This window comes from Nuphar pumila, chromosome 11, assembly GCF_984573655.1.
Source record: "Nuphar pumila chromosome 11, dmNupPumi1.hap1.1, whole genome shotgun sequence".
Taxonomy (NCBI): Eukaryota; Viridiplantae; Streptophyta; class Magnoliopsida; order Nymphaeales; family Nymphaeaceae; genus Nuphar; species Nuphar pumila.
Window position 1 is genome coordinate 42,137,106 of NC_143259.1, and position 10,727 is coordinate 42,147,832.

Consider the following 10,727-nt stretch of genomic DNA (forward strand, 5'->3'; position numbering starts at 1 on the left):
TATTCAAAAAAAACTATTTGTGGTATTTTTGTAATTGCAATTTGAAAATTGGACAACGAGGTTCAGATTCGGATCTTTTACCTAGATTCGGATCTTTTACCTGGATTTGGATCTGAAACTAAGTCAGATGTAAAAAAATGAACTTAATTTCAATAAAATCTGAGATATATTGGAATTTAGATTTAAACTAGCTCGAATGCTCAGAAAGTGGGGTCAGGGGCAAAAAGGGAATATTTATAACATTTTAAAAAAATTGGGGTGTTCACAGACATGAAATAACAATGAAAACATTTGAACGCACACTTGCTTGGCACTTCTATAAATTGGTTGACAGATGTACCCGCCTAACTAGCTGGGGGGCTCCTGTAATATGCTAACACTGTATTTGGAAAGAACATTTGCCTTACTCCTTCTTCTTTGATAATGGGAAATATGATGTTGGCTGCACCCTGCACAATAATTCCATTCAAGTAATCAGAATTCATAAAGCACCTGTTTGAAAAAAATGTGTAGTTTTTTTTTTCTGTTTTTGAAGGATGACTTTCATTAAAATGATGACAAGAAGTCATCCAATCAGTAACAAAAACAATTAAACAGAAATGTGAGCAGGATGAAAAATGTCAAATTATACTTCTCTCCACAATCAACCAGTACTTCCACAGAAAGAGAACTGAGTATAAGAAACTGTCTAGGGAAGACAAAGCTGACATGATTAGTAGAATTTCAAGCTCCAAAAGATTGGCTAGAAACAAGTTATTAGGAATTGCATGACATATTTTTCTCTGAAACAATGATATAATGCTCTTGATGCATCTTCAACGTCCTTGTGAACACCCCAAATTTTTCAAAAGCCTTGTAAAAATGACCCTTTTGCCCCTGACTCCATTTTCTGAGAAAACCAAAGCTAAATTTCAGTCTTTCTTCAGATCTCTGGATTAAGTTCCACATTTCAAATTCAACTTCGGATCTGAACTCAGTATTTTAAATCCAAACCTGAGCCCCGTTGTCCGGTTTCCAATCGCAAAAATATCAAAAAAATGATTGGATCCTCGGCCCTGTATTTTTCAGTTTGAGGTTGTAAACCTCGAATATTTTTCAAAAATTCAGACACAAATCCATTTTCTGAAGAAATTCTCTCAAAATAGCTCAGAAAATTCCTTTTTGTAAATATTTTACAAAAACACAAAAAAAATAGTTTTAAATCTTTGATTTCTCGTAAAGCTTTAGGATTTTATTCTAAAAATACAAAAAAAAATAGAAAATTAACATAAAAACCAAAAAAATCGAGAAAACTACAAAGAAAACGGATGATTTTCAAGTTTTTGAAGCCATCTTTACCAAAAACCTCATTCCTTAACCATTTTTTAGAAAACTCTTAAAAGGCGAACCACCTTTTTGAAATAGGGAAAATTTCCAACGAACCCCTTTTCCGCGCCTCTTTCCTTCTCTCTCCATCGTTCGATCTGCAACCGCATACCCTCATCTCCACCTTCAATCCCCAACGGGTTTTCCCCTCTCAAAGTTTCCATTTCCTCTTTAAAAAGGGGCCAGCTCCTATCTTCTGGCCATCCCCGTTTTTTTTGGACATCCATCTTGCAATCCATCTCCTTCACTTCATCGCTTTCCAGCAACTCTCAAGGAGGAAGAGAAAAGCGAGACCCACCATTGTCGATCATCCAGTGTATCTTTGAGCAACTCATACGGGCTTCATCTCCTCTTCACCTTGTTCCCCTCCGGTGGATACCTGGGTTCAATTGAAGGGAGTCGATCGACCACCCCTACGGAGTTCACAGTGAGTAATCTTCCCCTCCCGTTCTAGATTTTTTGTGAATGCTGCCCCTGTTTTTCTATTTTCAGTTACGTTTTGAGTCTCTTCCATCTTTCTTTTAATGCATCTATAGTGGGGTCGACCTGCATATAGCAGGATCGCCCCACTTACTGCTATATTAATGCCGGAATGTCCTCATTCCCATATTTTTTTTATTATTATTTTGTTCACATTTTATCCAGTGGAAAACTTCCCGTTTACATCTTGCATCTTAGCATTTAAAATGGCATAACATCCATGCCATCAACATTCGTATCAGGTTCACAGAACTTCACCATTTTTTTTTGTTGATTTCATCTGTATCCGAGTACTTGGTTAGTTTTGTTCGCTCGCCCTATCCATTTGGTGATGCTCGGCATGATGTTTTCTATGTTTTTTTTAAGACAAATCATTATCATAAGAGTCATTTGGGTTATGCTACAGGTTAGAATCCCCTTTTCAAAACGATCTGTTAACATTTCATTGCTAATCATGATGTAGCAACCATGGCATATCATCCATTTGCCATAATATCATTTCTTGTCCTTCCCAAATTTCACCCCATTACATGTGTGTGGGTCATCACCTAAGGATTGGTGTGCATTCCCTCTCTATAGCACTGCTGTAATCATTATTTGGTCTCTTGGAGATAAGGACATCTCGAAATGAGAAGTGCCAAGAGATGGAACGGTTTTGAGGGCTGTGTAGCTACCCTGCCCAAATAACATTTTAAGATTGCAATGCCAATTCGCTGATGATCAAGCTAGGGACCAGGCCCTAATGATGTTTGAACCCAGGACTTTCGGTGAAAATGGAGTTCCAGCATATATATCCCACAATGTGGGCAATGGCTTTCAAGTAAAATGTCTTGTATTTTTTTTTTTTTTGTAAATGAGTATTCAGATCTTATGCTTGAAGACACCTCATGAGTTTTATAAAGACTTCTAAAACCTGCCTGAAAGCACAAGGCCCGATATCTCCCAATTGTGATTTACACTCTTTGTTTAAGTCCTACATGCCCCGACTGGCTGAAGATGTATTTGAAGTTGGCTTAATCTTTATCAACAATTACAGATGAAGATTTAGAAAAGGCAAGAGCCAAGTATAAGAAATTGTTTTAATGGCAATCATGTTTTCCCTGCTGAAGTTTTTCCAGGAATCATCTAAGGACAGATGATCGAATCACCATCAAATTATGCTGAAACATTCTTTAGTTTCTCCATTAAAGTCAGCTCTGCTTCTGCTTTGTTTGGGTTGAAAGGATCATCCCATGATTTGGTAGTGAGTACCGAAGATTAAGTCCTAACCGTCTGCCCTGTTGTAAGCCAAATCCTCCATCATCCATGATTTTGTTGGAAGATACGTTTGGGGACAGCAACTCTCCCTATTTCTACAAGTATCTTTATACATTTCTGTCAGATTTAGTAGTTTTCCTGTATTCCCCATATGTGCTTGTATATACACCCCATCATGTGCATAACCATCCTACATAATATGCGTATATTCTCATTTTCTTTTTGACATCTATTCTCTATTCCATTCACACCTGATGTTCACAGCCTTTTCCCACAGCACTTTACTTTGTAGTATTATATTTTCATAAGCAGTTTTCATAACATGTTATCCTAAGTATTGCTGATGATCATTTATAGTTCATTATTTGTTCATTGTTCATATCTGTACATCAGCAGGTTCCAGTCTTTATTATTCTGAATCGATGTTGCATTACCTATATCTGACTGAGTCTTCATTATGTAGTGCAATAAGATTATGTTGGTGCCAGCCAACCATTCACGTCTCAGTCCATAAATGTTTGAAAATGAAGGTCTTCTTTTCATCTAAACTTAAGACAGATCTAGAAATCCAGATCTAAGCTGGCAGTAAAAAGCAATACAGGACCAATATTCTGGAAAATTTGTTCTCAGTTTGCAGAGAAGGTGATATAGTTCCTTTTTTTTTTTTGACAGGTTTTGTATACTTTCAATTGATTGCTTGATTCATTCTAATTTATTTGTTTACAGCTGCTCCATTTAAACATTTCTCCATATGCTTAAACACTGTGATATCTGTGATTAGCATAGCATTCACAGCCGTGTCTTGTGCATAATCGATGCATATCACTTGCAACATATATGCACCACAGCATACCTGCATGTTGATGTATTTTCGACAATTCACACTATTCGCCCCATGACCAATCAAGAAATTAACTTGGTGGTTTATTCACAGTTAGCAAAATAAACATGGCTGGAGCATCCGGTTGAGGTATTCCTCAGTGCTTTGTGTTCTCTGGAAACTGGTATTGCTGGTAACCAAGCTCTTCTATAGTGTGAAACGAAAATTCTAGATGTTTTGAAAGGTGAAATTATAATCCCTCTTTGTGGGGATATTGAGATGGATCTTCACCCCCCCTGCACGCTCATGTTTTCATTGTCCCACTAATATCACCTCCACCAACCTGCTGGTATCTCTTGCCTCCAATCACAACCCTTACAAAATCACTATAGCCTGTCACCAGTTTCCAGCCAAATCAGGCATACAGTTGGTGTGGAATCTTTCATCATTATGCCGATTCCATGATAGAAAATTAGAAGGTGGTATTGATGGGTTTTGCTTGAGCCTAGTAGGGGGTCTAAGCACAGATTATTCATTGCCAGCATTATTAGGGATCTCAAGGTGAATGTTACAGGGGATTAGATTGGTCCGAAACTCTGTCAGAATAGGTCGGTCCCATCACAGAGGCTACAACTCGGTGTGTGCTGTTTCCACTATACTTCAAAGAGTGCTGATATCCCCACAGTGTCTACTGCCCAGCATTTATCATCACCAGCAGTCTCTCAAATGACCCTGTCGTTTGCCATCAGCGGCACCTTGCTGCGATCTCCTGCATTATTCTCCTATCCTTAATTATGCATGATCGGCATACCTCACCTGCGATCATTGCACAAGAGTTCATAGGCCAGCTGCAAATTCCTTTTTACAGCAACTCAATGAGTTGCTCTAATCCCTTCATTTGCCTAATTCCTTCATTGGCTTTCCTTATCATCTGAATCTACACTAAATGTATGTCATATATGATATATATGTATATGTATATGTATATATATATATATATGAGTATATACAGGTATATGTACACATATGTGCTCATATACATATATATATACATATATATATATATATATATATATATATATATATATATATATATATATATATATATATATATATGGGTATGTAAGTCATTGTCCATTTTTTTTACATATATATATATATATATCTCTTGACATATGAGCCTTTCATCCTTGATCTCCATGTAATATGTACATCTCTTTTCTATTCTTTCATACTAATCAAGTGTTTTGCAGAGGACGCGTGGAAGATATAATTTCTTGGAATTGTAAATTCAATTTTATTGTAATAAGTTAGGTCTTAATGAGAATTTACCGTTCCAGTTTTAGATAGAATAAATGAGCATTATAGATATCATGAAATTACTTGTTTTTCATGCATTTTTGCCTTTATTCCTCAAATTCTCACAATGGTGAAACACGAATGGCACGTGCACCTTTTCATAAGAGGTAAGTTAATTCTAAGTTGATGATTTACACCAACGGCCATAGTCGGGGTGTAAACAAAACTTAGTATTTTTATCTTTTATGAAATAACACTGGATCCACATTGGATCCATTTTCAAAATTCATCATATTTTCTTAAATATTTTCTTCTTTTATCAGAATTTAACTTAAAATTAACTCAAAATATATACCAATGGCCATAGTCAGGGTATATTGAGGGTTAATTTCATTTTAAATTCTATAAAAGCACCAAAAGGGTATTTTATCCTTCGCTTGAATTTAGATATGACTATTATATAATACATTCAATGACCATAGTCAGGAAGGTATTATATCATTAGTTTTGTTTAAATTCATTTGAAGAATGAAATATGATTTTTAAATCCAATTTCAAACTTATTCAAATTCATTCATCATATAGGATAGAATGACATCATATTTTTCAAATTTCTTTTCCAAAATCCAAGTAATTTCAAATATCTTTCTTCAATCTACAGTTTAATTCATCCTTCTATCTTATTTTAAAGATTTAAATTTCAAATTCAAAGTCCAAATTGACTCTGAAATTTCAAAATTCAATCTTTATATTCTTGATTCATTCCAAATTCAAACTCCAAATTCAAAGTTCAAATTGACTTTGAAGTTCATTTATAAATTCGAATTTCTCAAATCAATTTTGAAATTCCAAAATTCCAACTCAAATTCAACATCCAATTTCAAAGTTCAATATAAACTTTGAAAATTCTGATCCATCTTCTGATTCAAAATCAAGTTTTCTTTAAGTTCCAAATCAAAGTTGAGATTGACTCTGAATCTTAAAATCCAAACATTCCTAAGTTCAAATCTGGGTTTTCAAAACCCAGATTCATCTTCAAAAGTCCCATTTGGACTTTCAAAACCCAAAATCCCAAGTTAATCTCAGCTTGGATCCAGATTTTCAAGTAGGAATCCAACCCCATTTTGGATCTCCAATTACAGATCCAAAATTCCATTTTAGGATCCAGATCCTCATTCTACCTTGGATCTCAAATTCATATCCAAATTCCAATTCTTAGGATCTAGAATCCAATTCTACATTGGATCTCAGACTTCAGATCCAAATTCCACTTAGGATCCAAAATCCAATTCGACATTGGATCTTAGATTTCAGATCCAATTCCATCTCAGGATCTAGAATCCAAATCCCATTTTAAATTTCAAAACCAATTTCATTTCATTCCAGATTTCAAATCAAGTTCTCATCTTAAATTCAAAACTCAACTTTGAACTCTGTTCAGAATCCAGATCTTGGATTTAGATTTCATCTTGAAATTCCAACTTTTTGCAAATCCCATTTCTCAATTTCTTTAGATTTCCTGCATTTTCTTCTAATTTCAAAACTTCAAAATTAGAATTCAATTCCAAGTATTCATCCAAGTTCAAACTCCTAAATTCAAAGTCCATTTCTGACAATGAAATTTCATTTTCTTTCATTTCAAAGCTCCAAGTCATTCTTTCTCATTTATTTTTCCAAGCTCTTGATTATTTCCAAAAACTTAGAACTTTAAATCATAAGTTCTAAGTTAGAAACCATTTCTTCACTACTATCATCAATACTTGGGAATTTTTCAAATCATTTTCAAAAAGAGCATACATCTTGACATTTGCACAAGCATGATTCTTTGTGCATCTAGACTTAGGAATAAACACTTAGATAATTTTTTAGCAAAGCGAAAAGGCATTAATTCGACCCTTGGTTCGATTACCCCTGGTAAAGGCGCCAGGAACGGTCGAACCTTGTACCGATGAGCGAATCCCGTCTCCCAGTTTTCCCGCAAATATTTCAAAAACGGAGGCGAGTTATTTCAAAATATTTTCAAAATTAAGGTCAAGTGAAACCCGCAAAGTAGTTCCTCTTCTCTTCTCTTCTTTTTCTCTTCTCTTCTCTCTTTCTTTTCCTATCTTTTATCCTTCTCCCTTCAAAAAGGAGGGAAATAAGAGGTTGAAAAGGAAGAGAGAGAATATTACGAGGGGAAAAATTTTGCGATGATCACAGTCCTTACATGTTTTTTTATCTCCATGAGGATAGTTGCATGCACTGGTCAATGACGCAGTATGCAATCTTTGATGTGTAGAGACGAAACAACTCTCTATATGTACGGCCAGCTATTTTGCCCAATGTTTTGGTTATGTAATACTCAACAATATCCAAGTAGTTTGCCCACAGCTTTAGCGTCTCCGCTTTGTGTGCTTGATTGATCCCTATGTTTCAAATCAAGGTTATCCTTAAAACTAGTATTGTATTTTCCTACCCGATTGGCAATGTTCAAACAGACATTGTCCTCCAAAGTAGTCATATTGTAATTCTTTTTCTTATCCTTCAGTATGCAAGAGCCTTTATAAAGATCCATTTGAAAGTCAACCCGATCCACATCAACATTGCAGGCACTGATAAAATGTTATGCCTATACCAGATGGTATTATCATTATCTTTGTTGGATCTTCTTCAGACTGCATCGACCAACCATCCCTCCAACGGTACTCCTACACCTCTAGTTAATTTTGGTTCACATGATCTACTCAATCATTTCTCTTGTCAGCATCCAATCATATATAGGGTCTAGGAGCCAGGAACGGAATATCCATTTTCATCACCTTCAATCAAAAAGGGTGGTTATCTAAAATAAGATGCTTATTATGATGAGACATTGCAACCATCCCAACATAACCCAATGGGGTGGTGAAAAAACAAAGAAACCACAAATGTAGGCATTATATTGTTCTTGTTGCCGTAATAATTCAATAGCTTATTTCGTAATTCCAATTGCTTCCTAAAAAATGATCATCTTCAAATGAAAATTAAATAATAAATAGTTTGTACCACTATAGAGTCCACTTAATTCATAATAACTGAAAATGCTAGGTTCACATATGTTTCCAAAAAATAACGCTGTCAAAAGCTTCTATATATATATATATATATATATATATATATATATATATATATATATATATATATATATATATATCTACTTACTGAGATAAGTCGAGTTCCAATTCATATGTGTCTGGGAGATGGAAATGGAATCAAAAGACGAACAACACCATAGATAGCCACAACAAAGAAGTGAAGAACCAAGCTCAAAGGGCGTGGGTTTACGCCAGATAATAAAGTGATTGGTTCAGATGAAAAGACACCTCCAAGGCTCAAATAATCAAAGCAGGCTTGACGCATTTCCTTCATGGCCAAATCAGGTGATGAACAAAATACTTTGTAGAGAGCACCTGCCAATGTATTTATTGTAGATGCTACTGGCTGCAGATAAAAGGATCATAGACAAGGTTTGATGAGCAATAAAAAAATTGGCAGCAAGGAGAGCAAAACAGCAAAAAACCTAAGTAATGTTATTCCACCCTCAAAAAACAGATAACACAAATCTTTATCAATCTCAATAATTTTACATTAGTTAAAATTTATAGAATGAAAAAAGGAAATATGATGAACAAGATCCCAATTCCCTAAACACAATGGGCGTACTGAAGAAAATTTATCTAATTCAATGAGCATACTTAATTTACGTAAGGTGTAAAAGGACTCCAAGTATCTGCATAGTGATGATGCATCACTCAAATCACGGAGAGGCTTAAGAAGATTTAGGAGGACAACAATGTCAGACAATGCAACGGTCATTCCTCCACCAGTCAAAGGATGCCACATATTAAATACATCCCCCATAAGTAGAGCACCAGGTGTAGGGTGAGGGTTGGCAGGCATGCTCCTATTAGGCATTGTTTTAATGTTTCCTTTATCAATAGCTGAAAGGAAAGCTTCATGCAATTTACTTGGAACCTCGCATGACAAAATAAAAAAGTGGGAGTTTGCACCGCAAAACAACCAGTCTCCAGCAACAATCATTAGATTATTATCAGACAACATGAAGTCACGATAGAGAAATCAACTTCATGACTGTGAAACAAGGGAAGTATGCCAGCATAACCATAAAAACTAAAATCAAGGAGATATTAGAAAAAGAAACTTGACACACTAAACAGCCATGAAATTCAAGTGCCTTTAATACCTGAGGTGCCACAACAGTTTTCAAATATTTAGCCATTTCTCCATTATCGATTGAAGGTACTTTTTGACCAGGTATATCAACTAAGCACCGGACCTCGGTTCCACTGATAGGATAGAATAAAATAGGTGAAGGATCTGCCAAAATAACATGTCCATGATTTGGATATGAAAGCTCACAGTTCTCTAAAACACGGCCAACAAAACAAGAAGGCACATCCACCTACAAAAATGATCAAATCAGTTTAAGGAAATATAACGATCCACTAAAAATGCTAAAGGTGCATTTACACAAGCAAAATTCATATTCGAAAAAACACTATATGGCACAAAAACATGTAAATATAGTTTATTGAGAGAAAGAATCTATGGATTATGAAGTACTAGGGAAAGTTTTTGAAATAAACATACTGATCATTCTTAAATTTGATGCCACAAGCTTCAAACTATAGGTGTAAACAAGAAGCCTTACCTTAGGATCACACAGAGATCGTCGCAAGTTTGAAAAGCAACCATCACACACATTTGTAAGTGGTGCATATGCATTGAGTTCATCACCACTCTTGGTTTTGTATCTGACACCCTTGATAATCCCACCATCTTCAATCAGTGCAGTCACTGTTCCTTGTTCCAATTGGACACTAAACAGAAGTACACAGTCTCATCCATAAGGACATGTTAAGTAGTCCAGAAAATGCATATCATTAGTGTAATAAACAAAAAAAAAATTATGGGCTTGGATTCGGGTCGGATCTGGATCCGACCCGGACCTAATTGAGGCACCGCCTCTCTCGAGCCTTCTTTAGAAAACAAGGCTGGGGGGTTTCAAATACAACCCCCCCCCCTCATTGTCTCTCCCCCTCACCGCCTCTCGGTCTTTCTCGCCTCCTTCGACTCCCATCTCGCGTCTGCGTTGCCGAGCACAGCCACCTGCGACCCTCCTCATCGGCCTCTGCGTTGTTGAGCAACCCCATCGAGGACCCCCTCCTTCCGGCAGCCTCAGGTACACCTCTTCTCCCCTATTTCCCCCTTTTTCCCCTCTCTTTTTCCTCGCCTCTCATCAACAGGGGGGTTACCCCCTGCTTTTCTCTTGGGATCGACTGACAAGGGGGTTGAGCCCCTGTCATCGCCCCTCATTGGCAAGGGTATTTCCCCCTTGCCTCTCTCTTTTTGGGGTCGACTGACAGAGGGTTGAGCCCCTGTCGTCGCCCCTCGATGGCAGGGGGATTTCCTCCTTGCCTCTCTCTTTTTGGGATCGACTGACAGGGAGGCTGAGACTTTGTCGTCG

At 36.4% G+C, this 10,727-nt stretch overlaps 1 pseudogene; it reads right to left on the reverse strand.

Moving 5' to 3' along the window:
* Positions 1 to 344: 344 nt before the first annotated feature.
* On the reverse strand, positions 345 to 10,413 carry LOC149822308 (squalene monooxygenase SE1-like; annotated as a pseudogene).
* Positions 10,414 to 10,727: the final 314 nt, after the last annotated feature.